Source organism: Cnephaeus nilssonii, assembly GCF_951640355.1.
Source record: "Cnephaeus nilssonii genome assembly, chromosome: 13".
In the NCBI taxonomy this organism is placed as follows: domain Eukaryota; kingdom Metazoa; phylum Chordata; class Mammalia; order Chiroptera; family Vespertilionidae; genus Cnephaeus; species Cnephaeus nilssonii.
Window position 1 is genome coordinate 70,266,448 of NC_137084.1, and position 23,079 is coordinate 70,289,526.

Here is a 23,079-nt window from a genome sequence, read left to right on the forward strand (position 1 = left end):
GTCTGTGGGGAGATCAGCAGGGCAATCAGGCCCCCGCTCGCACCCACCTTGGCCTGGCACCACCCACTCACCTGCTCCATCATCCCGCCACGGTCCTGCTCTCATCGGGGCCCGTCAGGGCCCATCAGGGCCAGCAGTGCTTCCACTGCCAGCGCTGCATTGCCGACGCCTGCCATGTTCCACACCACCCCCTGGTGGTCAGAGCAAGTCATAGCGAGCGGTCGAATTCCCAGTCAAGGGGACAGTTTGCATATTAGGTTTTTATTATATAGGATAAGTTTTACCACAATAAATAATAAAAATTTTGAAAAGATAATTAAGACTTAAATGGTAAATAACTGAGAATAATCCACATCCCAAGAAGGTGAAACAAGAAGAACCTTTATCTATCTATATATATAAAAGCCAAAGCAACAGTTACGACCAAATGACCGGAACGACCAGTCGACCAGTCTCTATGACGTGCATTGACCACCAGGGGGCAGACGCTCAATGCAGGAGCTGCCCCCTGGGGGTCAGTGCACTCCCACAGCCAACCTCCCAAAGACAGCCAATCTCCCATGGTCCCTCCCCCTGGCCGGCCAACCTCCCACGGCCCCTATCCACCCCCCACCCCCGGCTGGCCCCAATCTGCCCCAATTGGGACTGGGCAAGATGCCCCGATTGGCCCAGATTGCCAGCCAGGCCAAGGGACCCCACCCGTGCACAAATTCATGCACCAGGCCTCTAGTTGAACAATAAGAGTTTCTTATTTTTAAGCATTGAAAGTTTGGGGGCAAAACAGTTGATCAAAATGGGTGTGAACTGCACAGGTCCACTTATATGCAAAATGTTTTCAATAAATACTATAAATGTATTTTCCTTATAATTTTCTTTATAACATTTCATTTATCTAACTTACTTTATTGCAAGAATACAGTATATAATAATACATACACAAAATATATATCAAGGGACTATTTTATTGGTAAGACTTCCTATCAACAGAAGCCTATTAGTAATTAAGGTCTGGGAGGAGTCAAGAGTAACATGCAGATATTTGACTATGCAGGGAGTTGCTGTTCCTACCTAACACCTGCATTGTTTATGGGTCAACTATAATTTAAATGTTTTTCCTAAGATTAATATGACATCAATATATTACATGAGAGTAAAGAGCAGGAAATAGGATGTGAAGTGAAACAGTTCAGAAAATTTGAAAGATATGAGAACTCAAGGGATCAGTTCAACGGTGAAGTTGTTAAGGTTTCTAGCATGGTTAAGAGGAAGCATGCAGCCTGAGCCTGCTCCCTTGGGATAATTAAAGAGTGGCTGAGCACGCAGATAAAGAGGCTATAAACTGCCCAAGAGACAGAATGAGGTCCTTTCTATTGCTTTTCAGTCTCCAGGCCATTTATCAGGAATCAAAGAATTTATTTATTTATACCTTTCCTCATCTAAAAAGATCTGAAAAGGTCAGCAAATAACCACTCTTCTGTTACTAGCTGTTGGCCAAGCATAATGGGAGTATTTACACTCCCCCAGAATTTGAGCTGCTGTGATAATGACATAGCTCTCCTTACAAATTACATGATAGATGCAATTCTGAAATATCTTAGAAATAAAATTGTGCTAACTCCAGTCACATGTTAAATGTAGTAGGTAAGCCCATATTTACTAGGTAGAGCTCTACCTCCTAAATCGTTTTTGAAATAGAAAATAATATATATCCTTTGTTATATCCTACTGTGGATTTCTTGCATTCATCTCCACTGCAGTATGGGGGAAAGGCTTGGTGTGAGGTTAAAAGAAAGCCTTAAATCAGATAAAGTTACTAAAAGAACCCTTCTCCACAGGGATCAGGCCTAAATCGGCAGTTGGACATCCCTAAAGGGGTCCCAGATTGGAGAGGGTGCAGGCTGGGCTGAGGGACACCCTCCCCACCCCGTGCACAAATTTCATGCACCGGGCCACTAGTCTATAATAATCTATAATAAAAGCATAATATGCTAATTAGACCAGACCTCCTTCCAGACGACCTTCCAGATGAAGCCACAGCTGCGAGGGCCAAGGATGCGACGGCCGAGGCAAGCCACCGTGGCTGGGAGGGCCCAGCCCCTTGCATGAATTTCATGGATCGGGCCTCTAGTTTTTTATAAAAAAGGCTAAATTTGCCATCCCAGATAATGAGAATTCTATGCCTTTTAGCTTTAACTTACTATTGAGTTCCATATGATACATTACCAGAATAATAAATCAACTTATGCCACTTTCCAAGGTCATTATCTACCATTACTGATTCCAATTTAATTGAAGATTGTGGAAACAACAAAGATGAATTAATATTGTTGTCCCAAAAGTATATTTTCTGCTAGAAGGTGAATGGGTAAAACAAAAGTATATATTCAACTACAACATAAGGGAGTTTTACTATAAAGGTCATGAGGAACAAGTATGGTTCTGCCATCACAAAACAAAAACATACAAACAATGTTTTTATTGAAAATTAATGAACTCAAAACTGGATCTCTGAAAGGTCAATAAAACTGAAAGGCTTTTCTTCCCCCCAGAGAAAAAAGAGATTCTTAATATCAGGAATGAGAAAGATCATTATTACAGATCATAAAGACATTAAAAGGCTAATAAGAGAATATTACTAACAACTTTATGTTAACAAATTCAGTAACATGAATGGACAAATTTCTTGAAAAGTACAAACTACTGAAGGTCATTCAATAAAAAAAGAAAAGAAAAACAGATAACCTGAAGAGCCTTATATTAATTATAGAAAAATAATTTGTTTAAAAACCTATCCAACAAAGATAATTCCTAGACACAGATGGCTTTACTGGTGCATTGCACCAAACATGTGAGAAATAAGTAATAACCCTACACAAACTTGTGTAATATACTGGAGGAACATCCCCAAATCATTCTGTGAGTCTAGCATTGCCCTGATACGCAAACCAGATGAAGACATTACAAAAAAGAAAAAATTACAGGCCAATAGGTCTCATAAATACAGAAGTAAAAATCTTTAACAGAATATTTGCAACCAGAACCAACTAGTATATAAAAAGAATCATGGTCAAAAATATTTATTCCAAAAAGTGCAAAGCTGGTTTAACAATCAAAAATCAATATAATTTACCATAGTAACGGACTATCCTCCCTCCAACCCAGGGGAACCAAATGATTGTCTTAATGAAAGCAGGAAAGGCATTTGATGAAATTTAATATCCACTCATATTTTTAAAAACTGGGAACAGAAAGAAAAGGAGCTCCTTCAACTGATAAAGAACATCTACAAAAATCCTAGAAGCAACATTCCACATAAGGCTGAGATACTGAATGCTTTACTCTAAGACCAGAAAAAAGGCTGTCACCACTTTCAGTTAACATTGTTCAAGAGTTCTTAGCCAATGTGGTGAGGCAAGAAAAAGAAACCAAAAGCATACAAATCGGAAAGAATGAAGAAAAACTACCCTCAATCAAAGACTGCGTAGTTTTCAATGTGAATATTCCTAAGAAACATACTAAAAAGCTACTAAAACTACTTAGTGAGTTAGCAAAGTCACAGTATACAAGGTCAATATTATGTTTTATTTCTATATAAAAGTAATACACAATTGCAAATAAAAAAAACATTTAAAAATTCCAATTATATTAGGACCAAAAGTATTAGGGATGTGGGTAAATTCCAGTATGCTTGGATATAACCTGAGCTATTCTGCTGAAGTCAAGACCTAATTGCATGGCACATACTCCTGTCAAGACAAGAAATGTATTGCTTGATAATGTTGCTTTGTACTGATGGGTCTGAAGTGAGTTTTAGGGCAGTCTGTATCAAAATGTCAACATTGTAGCCAACCTGGCATGGCTCAGTGGTTGAGCATCAACCTATGAACCAGGAGGTCATGGTTCAATTCCCAGTCAGGGTACATGCCCAGGTTGCGGGCTCTATCCACAGTGTGGGGCGTGCAGGAGGCAGCCAATCAATTATTCTCTCTCATCATTGATGCTTCTATCTCCCTCTCCCTTCCTCTCTCAAATCAATAAAAAAATGTATATTTTTAAAAAATTGTTTTAATGTCAGCAATGTATATTGGCAAGAGTTGATTTGCATATGGTCTCAGGGAGACACACCCCAGAGGGCTCTACCATAGGGATGGTTACATGAAAGACTATGCCTACATGATCAACAAGGTATAAGGATTATCAATCAGCCTAGATTCCATTTGGGGTTCCATGGCTCTGTGCACACATTAGTGGAACCTAACCTGCGAAAAAAAAGTGTGTCCACATGACCAACAGAGAGGACAGAGGTCATACCTAGACCCCTTGCTATGAGGGAGCCTCTGGATGCAATGTCTATCTTTAATGCTCTAGTGCTCTTGCTACATTTGATTCTTTCCCTACAACAAATATATAAGCCTTGTCATTTGGAGCCGTTGAGTCTTCCTTAGTAATTGAGCCCTATCTGGCCTGCCACCATTAGTGCAAAGAATAAATTTAACAAAATGTGAGCAAGACTTGTACATTGAAAACTGCTAAACATTGCATAAAGAACTAAGTGAATGGGTATATAGGATCATAAAAAACACTATTTTCAAGATGTTATTGTCAGCAAATCGATCAACAGATTCAATACAATCCTCACCAAAATTCCAGCAATCTTTTCATAATTAAAAACATATATGTTTTTATGTTAAAACATATATGGAAATATAAAGAACCTAGAATAGTTAGAACACTGAAAAAAACAAATACTGGAACTTACACGAATTGATCTCAAGACCGACTATAAAAATACAGTAATCAAGAGAGTAATATAGGCACAGGGATAGACAGATAATCAAGGGAGAACAGAATCCACACTCTAAAAATAAACCCATATAAATATGGTCAATTGATTTTCAAGAAATTTGCCTAGATAATTCGATGAGGAGAAGATAGTCTTTTTAGCAAATGTTGCTGAAACAATTTGATATCCATATGCCAGCAAATAAACTTTGAAACTTCCCGCATACCATGTATGCCTAATGCAGTAGCTAAATATATAAAGCTTTCAGAAGAAAACATGGGAGAAAATCTTTGTGATGTCGTTTGGGCAAAGTATTTTTAAGATAAAACACAAAAGAAATGAACCACAAAAAAAGAGCATTGATAAATTGGGCTTCCATCAAAATGAAGAACTTAGTGCTTCATATCCATCAAGCAAGTGAGAAGACAGCCCACAGAATGAGGGAAGATATTTACAAACTATGTACTGAATAGAAAAACATATCCCAAATATATGAAGAATCTTAAAATGGAGTATTATACAAATAAACAAATTTTTTTAATGGTAGAAGATTTGAAGAGATCTTCATCGATGAAGATATACAAATGGCAAACACATGAAGGATGTCAACACCATTAGTCACTAGGGATATGTATGCAAATTAAAACAGCAAGGAGGTTACTTTTAACCTGAAGAATGGCAAAAAAAACACTGTGTTTTTAAGATGGCAATAATAATAATTAAAAATGACAGCAGAGTAAGTGGATGCTGCACGGATATGCTGCCACAAACTGGGATTACAAATAAAATACAGAAAAACTTCCTGAATAATCAATGGAAAACTCGCAGGAGAGAAAGATACCCGAGAACCAAAAGTGGAGACCTCATAGAGACTGGTAACAGGGGCAGAGGCACAAAAGGGCTGGCTGGGCGCACACAGATAGCAACTGAAGTCCCAAAGAGGTATCTCAACTGTGGGGGGTTGTCACTGAGAACTCTGGGGTCTAATACTCAAGCTGGGCCCCCAGCAGAGAGCAATGAAACCGAAATGAGTACACACATAACATCTAGCTGTGAAAAGCAGTGGGATGCTGTCTGCCAGGGAGTGACAGCTGAAAATTCAGGAACCCTCTTAAAAGGCCAATGCACAAAATTCCCTGTGGAGTCACCCACCCAGTGCTCCAGAGAGGGTGGGTAAAGTGGATGGGAGCTGTGAGAGCAGGAGCCTGGGGACTCCAAGGATAGAGCTCAGAAGGCAGACACCCTAAGTATCCTGGGCTGAGACATTCCCTCACATAGAGGGCTTCTTTCCCACATGGACATTTGCCTTGACTGGGGGGAAGACAGTTGACACACCCTATTGCCCTATTGGAAAACACCTTGCCCTGAGGACACTTATGAGATTAAAAATGACAATTAGCCTCCAGGAAGAAGCAACACCCTGACCCTGTTGGGAAAAAAAACTCTCGCCACACCTGAGGGTGATTTCGTGGAGGGGGGTGGGGAGCAATTCAAGTCCAAATCCTATCAGTCTGTAGGCAGAGGTGGTCTCTGGAGTCTTTGACTCTTTGTCTAGTTAGAAACAGCCTTTAAAACTATCCTGCACTAGAGATTGAGAGGTGTAGAGGATCTACCTAATACACAGGTACAAACCCAAACAGACAGCCAAAATAACAACCCCATAAATGAAAGAACTAGAGAATTCTCCAGAAGAAGAGATAAATGAAGCAGAGATAAGAAATTTATCTGAAACAGTGTTCAGAGTAATGATGGTAAAGATGCTCAACAGCATGAAAAAAGATATAGTAACTATGAAAAAAGAACAGTCTGAGATAAAGAATGACATAACACAAATAAAGAACACACTGCAAGGAATACACAGCAGATTAGGAGAAGCTGAGGATCGAATCAGTGAGTTAAAAGATAGAGTTGAAAATATCACTCAATCAGAAAACCAAAAAGAAAAAACAATTAGTATAGCTTAAGGGAGCTGTGGGACAACTTAACCAAGGACGTAAAAGACCTATACTCAAAAAACTACAAGACATTGAAAAAAGAGATAGAGGAAGACATAAACAAATGGAAGAATATACCGTGTTCATGGATTGGTAGAATCAACATCATTAAAATGTCCATACTACCCAAAGCAATCTATAGATTCAATGCAATCCCCATTAAAATACCTAAGGCATATTTCACAGACCTAGAACAAACTCTCCAAAAATTCATATGGAGTAAAAAAAAGACCCCGAATAGCAGCAGCAATCCTGAGAAAGAAGAATAAAGTTGGAAGGATACCAGATATCAAGCTATATTACAAAGCCACTGTTCTCAAAACTGCCTGGTACTGGCACAAGAACAGACATATAGACCAATGGAACCAAACAGAGAACCCAGAAATCCAACTAAGCCATTATACTCAATTTATATTTAACAAAGGAGAAAAGAGCATACAATGGAGTCAAGACAGTCTCTTCAATAAATGGTGTTGGGAAAATTGGACAGATACATGCAAAAAAATGAAACAAGACCACCAACCTACACCATACATTTAAATATAAATAATATTTTTATTTCCATAACTTTCCAATTTAGGCAGGACTTGGCAGGGATGGTTTATCCATGCTCCATGCAGATCAGCTAGGGCAGCTTGACTGGGGGCTGAAGGATCCACTTTTAAGCTCACATGGCAGCAAGCTGGTGCTGGCTGGCTTAGCTAAGGCTGCAGGGAAGGTTTTGGTGGCTTCAATTCCATAAGAAGCCCTAACACTTCACCCTGGCCAGGTAATTTAGTTGGTTAGAGTATCAACCCAATACGCCAAGGTTGTATGTTCCATCCCTGGTCAAGGCACATACAAGAATCAACCATTGAATGTATCAATTCAATGTTTCTCTTTCTCTCTTAAATCATTCAATAAATATTTTCTTAAAAAAGAAACTCTATCACTTTTTATGACCTGATCTATAAGGTCACATTAGTGACCTTCCACCACAGTCACAAGCCTACCCAGACTCTAGTGGAGGGACACAAACCCCACCTCTTCATGGTACGAGTATCCAAGTCACATTATAAAGCACAGTGTGTGAGATGGGAGTTGTTTTTCTGACCATCTTGGAAAAGACAATCTAGCACATTGGGTTTTTATTCTGTAGACTAGAGGCCCAGTGCACAAAATTCCTGCACAGGGGTGTGTGTCCCTCAGCCCAGCCTGCACCCTCTCCAATCTGGGACTCCTCGAGGGATGTCCGACTGCCCATTTAAACGGGCAGTCGGACATCCCTCTCACAATCCAGGACTGGTGGCTCCCAACTGCTCGCCTGCCTGCTTTCCTGATTGCCCCTAACCGCTTCTGCCTGCCAGCCTGATCACCCCCTAACCATTCCCCTGCCAGCCTGATTGATGCCTAACTGCTCTCCTGCCAGCCCGATTGCCCCTAACTGCCCTCCCCTGCTGACCTGGTCACCCCTAACTGCCCTCCCCTGACAGCCTGGTCACTCCTAACTGCCCTCCCCTGCCAGCCTGGTTGCCCACAACTGCCCTCCCCTGCCAACCCAGTCCCCCCCAACTGCCCACCCCTGCCAACCCAGTCACCCCTAACTGCCCTCTCCTGCCAGCCTCATTGCCCCTAACTGCTTTCCCCTGCTGGTCTGGTCCCCCCCAAACTGCCCTCCCCTGCAGGCCTGGTCACCCCTAACTGCCCTGTCCTGCAGGCCTAGTCCCCCCCCCCCAACTGCTCTACCCTGCAGGGCTGGGTGCCCCCCAAATGCCCTTCCCTGCAGGCTTGATCACCCCCAACTGCCCTCCCTTGCAGGCCTGGTCCCTCCCAACTGCCCTCCCCTGCTGGCCATCTTGTGGCAGCCATCTTGTGTCCACATGGGGACAGCCATCTTTAACCACATGGGGGCAGCCATCTTGTATGTTGGAGGACAGTCAAATTTGCATTTTACTCTTTTATTAGATAGTATAGAGGCCTGGTGTAGGGGTGGGGGCTGGCTGGTTTGCCCTAAAGGGTGTCCTGGATCAGGGTGGGGGTTTCCTTGGGGCATGGGGCGGCCTGTGGTGGTTTGCAGGCCAGCCATGCCTCCCAGTGACCCAAGCATAGGTTGGAAGCAGGTATCTGGGATTTATTTATCTTCTATAATTGAAACTTTGTAGCCTTGAGCGGAGGCCAGGGCAGGCCAGGGCGGGGGAAGCGTGGCTTCCTCCATTGCTGGGGGCAAGCCAAGCCTTCTGCTTGCTCCAGCTCCGTGGCCACCGCCATCTTGGTTGGGTTAATTTGCATACTCGCTCCTGATTGGCTGGTGGGCGTGGCTTGTGGGTGTAGCAGAGGTAAGGTCAATTTGCATGTTTCTCTTTTATTAAATAGGATAAGTGGGAGTCATTAAGGCAATGCAAAAACAATATAATCCTATCTATAGTTTAGGATGATAACTCCAATAGCACTATTAAGAATAAACTAAAAAGGTGTGTGTGAGCATAGCAATGGAGAGGGAGAACCCATTAAGGTGGTATTTCAGGAATCAAAGTAAAAAAGACCTTCAAGTGGCACAACATTTGTAATAAGAATGATGAGGAAACAGGCTTGTCAGAGGCACTCTATGAATACAAGTAAAATGTCTTGGCAACTAATGGATGTGGGTAAACTTGGATCCTCTAGAAAATGAGATGCCATTAAGCAAGACAAAGTTTAGGAGGGACAGTAATAAATTCTGTTTTTCCAAATACATTGCTGGTGAAGGCAGAATGTATTTGGAAATAACTAGGAAGAGAGCCACAATAAAGAGCACATTTTATATAACCCATTAAGAAGAGACTCAATTCTGATTAATCAAGAGTTGGCTACATCCTGATGACAAGGCAGCATAGATGATTGTATTTAGCTAAAAGATTGATGTTTATCTGCATACAAAATGACTAAAATTATGCTTTAATATCCATTTCCTTCCTAACCAAAACATTCTCTTTGTAGTTCACTGGGTTAATAAAATGCCTCTCTGGGGTTTTGTTTCTAAGGCGAGGGGGTAGGAAAAATGTATATAGCTCTTTTTTAAGTGATAATGGTGATCATGCATGAATTTAAAACAGTGTTCCTTTTAAACTGTGAATCCTCAGTAGCGGGGCAGACACCATTGGTGAATTAATTTCCCTTATTCCTTGCTAAAGGAACTGCGTTCTACAGTTATTGGATGGCCACGTGCTTCAGAGGAGCTGGGCTTAGAAGCTCTAGGATGAATATTACTTGGGTTAACTCATTGTTCTCAATCCCAGGGAGCTGTAAAATAGAATGAAAGGGGCGTTTTTAAAAGACCAATGCCTAGACAGCCCCTCTTCCCCATTCTGACTTAATTGGTCTGGAGTTACAGTATCTTCTAATTATTAGGAGATAAGTCCAGAGTTATAGTGTCTTTTCATTATTAGGGGATAAGTCTAAGACAAAAGTTAACTCAATAGGAACCAAGGCTGTCAGCAAAAAGATGGATAGAGCCTTGACTTTGACAACTGTTGAATTAACTAACCCTTGAACTGTCTTTCATCCAGATTTCTCATCATGTAAAATGACAAATGTCCCTCATATTTTAAGCCACTTATGATTGTTTTCCATTACTGGCAGTGAAAAATATCTTACATGCCACACCTGGCAATACAATTTTTGGGATAAAAGTTTGCCTTTCTAAACAGGAAGCAGAACTCAGTCACTCTGCTGACAAAGGACAAGCCAATTTTATCGGAGCTAGCAAAGAATGATGTTGTTTTGCTGTACAGGCAAAGATCTTTTCCCGCAGCTTATATGAATATTTGAATAGATAAGTGTCTGCTCAACTGCCTCTCCAAACGACTAAAAGTTCCTCTCTGAAACTCAATGATGCAGTAGCGTACAAGACAGAATCATCTTGCACATATACCTTTTACAATCCTATATAATAAAAAGGTAATATGCAAAGTGACCCTAAAGGCTGGGAACAACCAGTCGCTATGACATGCACTGACCACCAGGGAGCACACGCTCAATGCAGGAGCTGCCCCCTGGTGGTCAGTGCGCTTCCACAGGGGGAGGGCTGCTCAGCCAGAAGCTGGCTCATGGCTGGCCACCACAGCAGCAATGGCAGGAGCCTCTCCTGCCTCCATGGCAGTGCTTAGGGGAGCGGGCCTAAGCCGTCAATTGAACATCCCCTGAGGGTTCCTAGGCTGCGAGAGGGCGCAGTCCAGGCTGAGGGACCCCCTTAGTGCACGAATTTTCGTGCACCAGGCCTCTAGTGTTTTAATAGCTATCTCCCAGAAATTCTTATAACATTAGTCTGAAATAATTAAGGACATTCTGAAAAACCAAAATGGAACACTACATGGATGACATATCCTTCTTTGTTCTGTGCATCAATTGAAGCTACCTAAACACATCAAAAGCAACTGCCACCAATCTTTGAAGATGGTAGATACTCCTCAACTTTGGCTCTGATTTATGGTACAACATGAACAGGAAACACCAGATTTAAAGGAGTCTGCTTTTCTTCTTCCAGAAAACACCAACTGGTAGATGACACCACTGGGGGAGCCCTGGACTGGGAGACCAAGATGGCTTCTGCAAAGGTTTCGGAGTGATACCAGGGTTAGAGTTGCAGCAATCGAGCTGGAGCAAGCAAGGACATGGAATGGATCCCCATTTCCAAGCAGAGCCAGCTGATCAAAAACATGATGAAGTCCCTGGAAGAAATCTCTCTTTTTGCCCTGCCCATCAAGGAATCTGTGATCACATACTTTTTCCTGGTGATCTCCCTCAAGAGTGAGGTTTTAAAGATTATGCCCATACAAAAGAAGACCTATGCTGACCAGGGCGCCAGGTTCAAGGCATTTGCCATCAAGGATTACAACAGATATGTCAGTCTGGGTGTTAAGAGCTCCAAGGAGGCTGTAGACACTGCCATCTGCAGGGATATCATCCCTGTGTGGTGAGGCTACTGGGGGAACAAGATCAGCAAGCCCCACGCTGTCCCTTGGTGACTGGCTGCTTCGGCTCTGCGCTGGTGCGCCTCATCCTTGCCTCTAGGGCACTGGCATCATATAGGCCCCTGTGCCCAAGAAGCTGCTGCTGATGGCCAGTATCAATGAGGGCTACACTTCAGCCAAGGCTGCAATGCCACCCTAGGGAACTTCGCCAAGGAACTTTGCAATCTCCAAGACCTACAGCTATCTTACACCCAACCTCTGGAAAGAGACTGTTCACCAAGTCTCCCTATCAGGAATTCACAGACCATCTCATAAAGACCCACATCAGGGTCTCCATGCTGAAGACCCAGGCTTCAGCTATGAATACCAGGTAGTTTTTATACAAGAAAATTAAAGTGAATTAATCCTCTGAAATAAACAAAGGGTTGTGTCCCCAAATTCAATTCTAAGTCAATTATTTAAATCTTTCCTCATTTTGGTTTCAAAGGAAATAAGGACAGCTTGTCACTTCCAAGGCTCTCCTCTCCCCATATTCTGGATTTGATCCCTCCAATTCCTCCTGAACTTGCTGCTCTTCAATGAGGTTCAGGGTCTCCTTCCCTTTGGCCTTTAAACATGTTCTCACCTCCCCATATAAAACTCTGCACCATATAATCCTTTCCCTGCAAGCTACAGCCTCCACTCCCACCCCCTGCCTTTTACAGCCAACCTTCTTGAAATGTGGCCCACTCATCTCTTCCACTCATTTATCAACCCACTTCATTATGGCTCCCACCTCCACTACTTGATTAAAATTGCTCTGGGAAAGATCACCAATTATTGCCTCATTGCTAAAATTAAGGACCCCTTTTAAGTCTTTGTATTTCTTTCTTGATTATTTTTAAGCTTCCATTAATACCAACTTGTATGTTAGGCACTAGATGGCCAAAGATGCTTAAAACAGCCTCTATGTTACAAAGCTCACAGTATAACAGGTTAGCCACAGAGACAATTCTAATACTATGGTAAGTTTGATGATAGAAGCCTATACATTATAGAAGGAAATCATTGGGAATGGGAGCTGGAAAGTGGTTTTAAGGAAGCGATGAATAATCTCACTTTTAAAGGATTAACAGAAATTCTTAATGTTGTAGCCATTGAAAAATATTCTAGATTCAGCATGTGTGTGTCAAGAATAAAGCAGTGAGCAGGGAGGAGGGAATGGATCTAAAAGAAATTAATTAAACTGTCAGTCAGAATTTGATATTACTGGCTATTTTTCCTTTCTTGATAGTTATACCTCCATATCTGTGAGGGATTGGTTCCAGTCAAACTCCATGCATGCTCAAGTCCCTTATATAAAATGTTGTAGTATTTGCATATAACCTATGCACATTCTCCCATACTAGTATACTGTACTTTAAATCATCTCTAGATTGCTTATAACACCTGATATAATGTAAATGCTATGTAAATAGTTGTGACACTCTATTGTTTAGGGAACAACGACAAGAAAAAAGTCTGTATTCAGTACAGATGCAACCACCATAGGCCTAACTACGAAGTACACATCATCAACAATGTAACATTTTTTGCAAATACTTTTGACCCACGGTCAGTTGAATCCATGGATGCAAAACCCTAGAATATGAAGAACCGAAAATACTTTCCCTCAGGCTTTCCTCTTATCCCTCTCTTTTGTTGGATCCTTCTTCTATTCCCAAGAGTCTGCCCCCATCCCCTCCCACTCTAAATGCTCTCAGGAAGAGTTGATCCAAGCTGAACACTGGCTGGGAGACACTGCAAACCAGATTACTATAAAGAAAAGTTTTTATATGTAAAGTTTATGATGGTCCTGTTAAGCAAAAGAATCTTAGGATTAGCCACATCAATTGCTTTCACAAAAATAATGTACAAACTAACATATAAAAAAAATAGCAGTTATAAGGATAATATGGTGCATGAGCAGTGGCCTAAGGTACACTACCATGAATAAAATGTCTTGAACAAAAGCAAGCAGAAATCCTGGGGAAATGAAATTGCAGAATCTAAAGTGACTTAGAAATAGTCTAAGTATAATTTAACTGCAGATGAGAAAAATTTATCAAATAAATTTTAAGCATATCAAGGTGTTAAAAAATGATTACATAATGAATTGATGGGAGACGAGTTCTAGGCTTGTTCTTTCTCTGATGAATGTGGGGTCCTCTACATCCAAATTCAAATCTGAAAATGTTCTGCAGAATTGCCTGTAAGAATCACAATTCCTAAGCAGAAACCCTAAGGTAAAACGGTGGTTTCTAAGCTAATCAAGGCCCATACCCATACCATATATACTCTGATATATCAGAGTCATCACCCGAGCTTGTCAGAAATTAGTTGAAAAGGCTGATATGGTATATTTATGCACTAAGGCTGCAAGCCTTTTAGCAGATGAACCCCATGTTCTGCATTAGCCAAACTTGCCAATGGCTTTCTCAAGGAGAAAATGCACCTTTGTGGTGGTCAAAGAGGAGTATGTGAGAATAATCTCTTCTCATGGCTGTGCCTTCAACTCCCAATGGCCAACAGAAACAATCCTTATAAAATTACTGAAAGAGCTTTCAAAAACTTAAAGAGAAACTAAAATAGAGCAATTCAGTTGTCCTATTCCTATTCCTATTCATATTCTCTTGCTAATTCATATTATCTTGCTAATTTTATTTCTATAAGGAAAAAGCAAATTGTTCATCCAAGAAAGTAAACAAACAATAGGGGAAGATGACTCTTTGATTTGCAACATTAAATACACTTTTTTAATCTTTATTGTTGAAAGTATTACAGATGCTCCACTTTTCCCTCCTTGCCTCCCTCCACCCAGTTCCCACCTTTAGAACTTCAGTAACTGCCAATCAGACTCTGTTTCTCATTTAAAGGAAAACCATTTCAACTAAAAATTGATAGAACCATTTTAGAAAGCAAAACAAAAACCCTGTGACTTTTTAAGAGAAGAAAAAGGGTCAATAGGAATAGAGCCAATCCCTTAGTGCAACTCAATATTATAAATAACATTTGGTATATATAAAAAACAATGTTATGAAACTAAAGATTTTTTTTCATTCAATCCAATTCCACTAAATGAGCCTCTTTGTAAGTGGATCAGCTGTCATCAAAATGTAAACTGCTTTTAAAATTATTTTCCTTCCTCTTGAGAATTTCATTTAACAAGCTTGTGTAAATTAAGTAGTTTTATTTACTGCCCCATCTAAATAAAAAGAAAGTTGTCAGTAACAAAAACCTTTCCCAACAATATAACTCAGGCATCTTCATTAATAAATTGCTTGAATCGAATAGGAAGAATATATTATTTCAATGTGTTGTAAAAAACAGCATCCCTTGGGACACAGAAACAAGACAAGTATATTTATGGAAGAGGTGGTAAACTAGGAAAATTACAAATCCAATTAGCACTTGATAAAGACCTCCAATACAGCCCTAGCCAGTTTGGCTCGATGGATAGAACAGCAAACAGCCTGTGGATTGAAGGGTACCTGGTTTGATTCCAGTCAAGGGCATGTACCTCGGTTGCAGACTGGATCCCGGCCCTGGTCAGGATGGGAGGTAACCAATGGAGTGTCTCTCTCACATCCAAGTTTCTCTCGGTCTCTCTCCCTCCCTTCCATTCTCTCAAAAAATCAATGGAAAAATATCCTCGGGTGAGGATTAACAACAACAACAAAAAGACCTCCAATACAAAGCTTTTTAGGACTCCTACTAATTATTCAAGTGATACAATTTGCTGGCATAAACAAACAGACTAGACCTAAAGGGAAGCATAAAGGGAAGGGAGAGGGAGGCAGAAACCACTCCTCTAAGCCATCTCAAAAGGATTTCCTTTTAATGAGCAAACTCAGAATAGAACAATTATGTCTTTCAGAGACCTGACTCAGCATCAAATTTGCACGTGGTAGTATTGTAAAGTCTGTTCTTTCACCTTTAACTTCAGCTACCCTGTCCTGTGCTCCACTATTTGCAGTTGTCCCTCTTTGACCTATTAAAAGAAGCCCTGTAGATGTCAATTGGCATTTTACTTTTGGAAAGCAAGGCAACAAAACACAGCAATAGCTATGGTCACAATATTGATCTCCTCATCTACCATTACGCGTCTACTCTTTTGTCAGTGCTTTCTATAAACCATATAATTTAAACCTCAAGCAACCATAAAAGATAGACTTTCTTACCTTTCCACATAAGATGAAAATGAGACTCAAACAGGTTAACTTGCCATAGTCTCACAACTAGTAAACAGCTTATCAGAATGTGAACTCACATTACATCTCACTCCAAAGGCTCTGGATGACATGACTGTTCATGCAGAAAATCAAAGAATCTACCAAAAAAGAAAACCTAATAGAACTAACAAATTTACCAATGTTGCAGGATACAAAAATCAAAATACAAACATCAGTTGTATTCTATGTTGTACTAGCAAGAAACAATTTAAAATAAAATTTTCAAGTACCAGTTATCAAATGTCATCAAAAATCATAAAATATTTAAAAATAAATTTATAACAGGTGAAGCAAAGAGAATTTTGGGGGCAGTAAGAATACTCTGTATATATCCATAATGGTGGATACATGTTATACATTTGTCTGAACCCACAGAACATACAATACCAAGAATACACCTTAATGTAAAGTACGGTCTTTGAGTGATGATGCGTCAATGTAAGTTCATTAATTGTATTAAGTGTATCATTCTGGGAGAGTCTAGGAGTGAGGGGTCAGAGAATATATGGGAAATCTCTGTACATTCCTCTCAATTTTGCTACAAACCTTAAACTCCTCTAAAAAAAAAGTCTTAATAACAAATCATAAAATACTTCAAAGAAACACAAAATTCTTTAAGACCTTTAACATAAAACTCCAAAATTGTGTTGCCAGAAATTAAAGCTCTAAAGAAATAAATAGGTACTCCATATTCATTAATTAAAAGATTCAAATATTGTTAAGATATCATTTCTTCTCAAACTGATCATTGCTATCGCAATTAAAATCCCACATACTTTTTGTAGAAAATGACATAATTTTCTATGGAAATTTGAAAGATTTAGAATAGGCAAAACAACATCAAAGAAAACTAAACTTGAAGGCCTTATGTTACCTGTTTCCATGACTTAACTATAATACTACTAGTGGCCTGGTGCACAAAATTCGTGCACGGAGGAGGTGGTTCCCTCAGCCCAGCCTGCACCCTCTCCAATCAGGGACCCCTTGGGGGGAGGATGTCCGACTGCCGGTTTAGGCCCGATCCTGGTTTAGGGCCTAAACCGGCAGTTGGACATCCCTCTTGCAATCTGGGACTGCTGGCTCCTAACCGCTCACCTGCCTGCCTGCCTGCCTGCCTAATCGCCCCTAACTGCCTCTGCCTGCCTGATCACCACTAACTGCCCTCCCTTGTCGGCCTGATCTCGCCCCCAACTGCCCTCTCCTGCTGGCCTGATCTCACCCCCAACTGCCCTCCCCTGCCAGCCTGGTTGCCCCCAACTGCCCTCCCCTGCTGGCCTGATCTCGCCCCCAACTGCCCTCCCCTGCCAGCCTGATTGCCCCCAACTGCCCTCCTCTGCTGGCCAATTTGGTTCTAATTGGTCAGTTTCTATGCCAGACAGCGTCAAAAGCTCTGTCTCCTAGGCAGCCACTGCCTCCTCACAGTTGACCCAGATTTGGTTCTGATTGGCCAGTTTCTATGCCAGTCAGCATCTCTGGGCCTATCAACTGGGCCTGATCAGAAAGGCAGGGCTGATCAGCAGCCCCAGTGGAGGCTCAAAGAGAAATGGAGGCAGGGCTGCTGGCCAGGCTCGCAGAGAAAGAGAAAGGCAAGTGCTGGTCAAAAGCTGCCTCAGACGCTACAGATCAGTTCCTGCTTCTCTCTTCCGGTCTCTTTCCAGGCCTGAATCAAAGCCCCCTCAGCAGTCACTGCTGGGTCACCGGGCCTGCAGCCTCAGTAGTCAGCGCTGACTTCCGGATGGTCAGCCTTTGGTCGTGATCGGTCATTACACCCTGGCTCTTTATTACAGAGATAGTAATTAAGGTAGTATGATTTTAGCAATAAGAGAAAAATTCCTTGGGACAGCCTTTATATGAACAACAAACCAAGATCTTTAGGCATTGCTTTGAGATGTCGAACATAACTGGATAGGTCATAGCTTCCACAACTCATCTCAGAAACCAACACTTAGCATATATTCCTCTTTGTTACTCTTTTCAGTTCACTGGTCACCAACTCCTGGATTAAACAGATGATCTACGTCACACATTTATTTGCTGATACATTCACTCAATTGTCAAATGAACTGTGTGCTTCCTTGTGAAGGTCAAAGTCTTCACAAGCACCCATCTGCCAGTGTAACCTGACACATTTAAAAATCAATATGCATAGCAAAACCAATTTAAGATTATTAACATTTTTCATTTCCATTTAATTTCCCATGACAGTTCACCCCATATTTACAATGTTTCCTTCATTTCACTAATAAGCTAAAGATAACTTTCATACTTATTTCACTTCTTTCAGAATTAAATGCTTTGGCAATACCAACCATTTAAATAAGCCAATGTTTAATATGAAAAAGGTTTTGAAAATATTTCTTTAAAAAGAAATTACAGCCGAAACCGGTTTGGCTCAGTGGATAGAGCGTCAGTCTGCGGACTGAAAGGTCCCAGGTTCGATTCCGGTCAAGGGCATGTACCTTGGTTGTGGGCACATCCCCGGTAGGGGGTGTGCAGGAGGCAGCTGGTCGATGTTTCTCTCTCATCAATGTTTCTAGCTCTCTATCCCTCTCCCTTCCTCTCTGTAAAAAATCAATAAAATATATTTAAAAAAAAAAAAGAAAAAAGAAAAAGAAATTACAAAAGATCAATGAAACCAAGAGCTGGTTCTTAGAAAAAAATAAAACAGATTCACAAAACTTTAACTAAACTCATCAAGAAAAAAAAGAGAGAGCACCCAAATAAATAAAATAATAAATGAAAGAGGAGAAATAACAACTGACAGCCAAGAACACAAAGAACTAGCTGGCGGGTGTGGCTCAATTGCTGGGTGTCATCTCAGTGCACTGAAAGTTCAATTCCTGGCCAGGGCATACACCAGGGTTGTGGGCTCGATCCCCAGTGGGGGGCGTGCAGGAAGCAGCAGACCTATGTTTCACTCTCACGTTAATGTTTCTCTCTCTCTCCCTCTCCCTTCCTCTTTCTCTAAAAATCAATTTTAAAAATTAAAAAAAAAAGAACTGTAAGAAAATATTACAAACAACTATATGCCAACATATTGGACAATCTGGACAAAATGTACAAATTTCTGCCGAAACCGGTTTGGCTCAGTGGATAGAGCGTCGGTCTGCGGACTGGAAGGTCCCAGGTTCAATTCTGGTCAAGGGCATGTACATTGGTTGCGGGCACATCCCCCGGTGGGGGGGGTGCAGGAGGCAGCTGGTCGATGTCCCTCTCTCATCGATGTTTCTAGCTCTCTATCCCTCTCCCTTCCTCTCTGTGAAAAATCAATAAAATATATTTAAAAAAATGTACAAATTTCTAGAAATATACAATCTCACTAACTGAATGAGGAAGAATCAGAGAATCTGAATAAACAGGTTACACATAGTGAAATTGAAGCAGTAATCAACTCCCAACAAAGTCTTAGACCTGATGGTTTTACAGGTGAATTTTAACAAACATTCAAAGAGCTAACACCTATCCTTCTCAAACTATCCCCAAAATCTCAAGAGGCCAGCATTCTCCTAATTCCAAAATCAAAGACACTACAAAGAAAGAAAATTATAGGCCAATATCCCTGATGAACACAGATGCTAAAATCCTCAACAAACCTGATCCAGCAATACATTAAAAAGATCATACACCATGATCAAGTGGGATTTATTCCAGATGTGCAGTTAGTACAATATGCACAAATCAGTAACTGTGATACATCACGTAAACAAAATGAAGGATAAAAATCACATCATCAGCCCTAGCCGGCATGGCTCAGTGGACAGAGCATCAGCCTGTGGACTCAAGAGTCCCAGGTTCGATTCCGGCCAAGGGCACATGCCTGGGTTGCGGGTTCAATCCCCAGTGGGGGTCGTGCAGGAGACAGCCGATCAATGATTCTGTCTCATCATTCATGTTTCTATCTCTCTCTCCTTCTCCCTTCCTCTCTGAAATCAATAAAGAAATATATATATTTTTTAAAAATCACATCATCATATCAATAGCCGCAGAAAAAGTACTCGATAAAATCCAGCAACTATTTACAATAAAAACTCTTAACAAAGTGGGAATAGAAGTTATACACGATAAAACCACATAATAAAGGTTATATACGATAAACCCACAACCAACATCATACTCAATAAGCAAAAACTTCAAGTGTTTCCCATAAGATCAGGAAGAAGACAGGGATGTCCACTTTCCACCACTCTTATCCAACATAGTATATGGAAGGGCTAGACACAGCAATCAAACAAGAAGAAGAAATTAAAGACATTCAAAATGAAAAGGAAGAAGTAAAATTGTCACTATTTGCAGATGACATGATACTGAATACAGAGGACCCTAAAGATTCCACTAAAAAAACTACTAGAATAAATGAATTCAGTAAAGTAGTAGAATATAAAGTAAATACTGAGAAATTGATGGCATTTGTATATACCAATAATGAACTACCAAAAAGGGAAACTAAGAAAACAATCTCATTTACAATTACATCAAAAAATAAAATACCTAGGAAGAAATTTAACCAAGGATACAAAAGACCTGTTCTCAGAAAATTATAAGACACTGAAGAAAGAAACTGAAGAAGATACAAATAAGTGGAAGCATATACCTTATTCATGGGGTAGGAAAAATTAACATCATTGAAATTTCCATACTATTCAAAGCAATCTACAAATTCAATGCAATTCCTAGCAAGATACGAATGGCTTATTTCACAGACCTAGAACAAATATTCTAAAAATTTTAATGGAACCACAAAAGACCCCAAATAGCCACAGCAATTTGAGAAAGAACAACAAAGTAGAAGAATCACACTACCTGGTAACAAGTTATACTACAAGGCCATAATAATCAAAACAGCATGGTACTGGCACAGAAACAAACATAGAGATCAACTGGACAGAATAAAGGGCCCAGAAATAAACCCATACCTTTACAGTCAATTAATATTTGTAAGGAGACAAGAACATACAATGAGGTAAAGATGGTCTATTAAATAAATGGTGTTGGGAAAATTGGATAGATAGGTATAAAACATCTTCTTATACCATACACAAGAATAAATTCAAAATGAATTAAAGACTTAAAAGTTAGACTTGAAACCATAAAAATCCTGGAAAAAAACATAGGCAGTAAAATCTTGGACATTTCATGCAGCAGTATTTTTTCTGATGTATCTCCTAGGGCAAAGAAAACAAAAGGAAAAAATAAACAAATGAGACCACACCAAACTAAAATCCTTAGCACAGCAAAGAAAGCCATCAACAAAAGAAAAGACAATACACTAAATGGGAGAACATATTCACCAATAATACATCTGATAAGGAGTTAATATCCAAAACTTATAAAAAACTTACAAAACTTAACACCCCCCCAAAAAACATCCAATTTAAAAATGGGCAAAGGACCTCAATAGGTACTTCTCCAAAGAGCACATACAGATGGCCAACAGACACATGAAAAGATGCTCAACATCACTAATCATCAGAAAAATGCAAATTAAAAGAACAATAAGATATCACCTCACACAAGTCAGAATTGCTATCATCAATAAATCAAAAACAAGTGTTGGCGAGGATGTGGAGAAAAGGGAACTTCATGTACTGTTGGTGGGAATGCAGATTGGTGCAGCCACTGGGGAAAGCAGCACAGAGTTACCTCAAAAAAATTAAAAATGGAACTGCCTTATGACCCAGCAATTCCACTTCTGGGAATATATCCAAAGAAACTCAAAACACTAATGCTGCATCCCTGTGTTCACTGCAGCATAATTTACAATTGCAAAGATTTGGAAGCAGTCCAAGTGTGTATTAGTGGATTAGTGGATAAAAAAGCTGTGGTACAATTACACAATGATATACTATGCAGCCATAAAAAAGAAGAAATTTTACCACAGTATGGATGGACCTAGACAGCATTATGCTAAGTGAAATAAGTCAGGCAGAGAAAGACAAGTAGCCATATGATTTCACTCATATGTGAAATCTAATGAACAAAGTAAGTTAACACACAAAATAAAAACACTCATAATCAGACTGACAGCTGTCAGAGGGGAGGGCTGTGGGATTAGGTGAAAAAGGTAAAGGGATTAAGCAAAAAAGAAAAAAAAAACCCTATAGAAATAGACCACAGTATGGTAATTACCAGAGGGAAAGAGAGGTAGGGGGAGGGAAAGAGGGTAAAGGGAGGATAAATAGTGAAGAAGGGAGACTTGACTTTGGGTAGTGAACACACAATACAATATATTGTGCACACCTGAAACCTATATAATTTTATTAACCAACTAGAGGCCCAGTGCATGATTTAATCATGCACCTGGTGCACCAGCGGGCTGTCCGCCGGTGCCCCAGGCCTTCCGAAAGCCTCCGGCGCTGCGGAGGCTTTCGAAAGGCCTTGCGCCGGAGCAGACAGGCGGCCAGGTCCCCCGCTTTGGCCTTTGATCGCGGGGGACCTGTCCGGCTGGCTGTCCGCCGGCGCCCCAGGCCTTCCGAAAGCCTCCGGCGCTGCGGAGGCTTTCGAAAGGCCTTGCGCCGGAGCAGACAGGCGGCCAGGTCCCCCGCTTTGGCCTTTGATCGCGGGGGACCTGTCCGGCTGGCTGTCCGCCGGCGCCCCAGGCCTTCCGAAAGCCTCCGGCGCTGCGGAGGCTTTCGAAAGGCCTTGCGCCGGAGCAGACAGGCGGCCAGGTCCCCCGCTTTGGCCTTTGATCGCGGGGGACCTGTCCGGCTGGCTGTCCGCAGGCGCCCCAGGCCTTCCGAAAGCCTCCGGCGCTGCGGAGGCTTTCGAAAGGCCTTGCGCCGGAGCAGACAGGCGGCCAGGTCCCCCGCTTTGGCCTTTGATCGCGGGGGACCTGTCCGGCTGGCTGTCCGCAGGCGCCCCAGGCCTTCCGAAAGCCTCCGGCGCTGCGGAGGCTTTCGAAAGGCCTTGCGCCGGAGCAGACAGGCGGCCAGGTCCCCCGCTTTGGCCTTTGATCGCGGGGGACCTGTCCGGCTGGCTGTCCGCAGGCGCCCCAGGCCTTCCGAAAGCCTCCGGCGCTGCGGAGGCTTTCGAAAGGCCTTGCGCCGGAGCAGACAGGCGGCCAGGTCCCCCGCTTTGGCCTTTGATCGCGGGGGACCTGTCCGGCTGGCTGTCCGCAGGCACCCCAG

At 41.4% G+C, this 23,079-nt stretch overlaps 1 protein-coding gene and 1 pseudogene across 2 annotated transcripts in view; one reads left to right on the forward strand and one right to left on the reverse strand.

The window, feature by feature from the left end:
- The window catches only part of DDX10 (DEAD-box helicase 10), a 250,891-nt gene that overhangs the window by 114,881 nt on the left and 112,931 nt on the right, over window positions 1-23,079 (reverse strand). The window lies entirely within an intron of this gene.
- Window positions 11,354-12,079, forward strand: LOC307109270 (small ribosomal subunit protein uS5-like; annotated as a pseudogene). Its single transcript has one exon. The product of its transcript is annotated as a small ribosomal subunit protein uS5-like (transcript).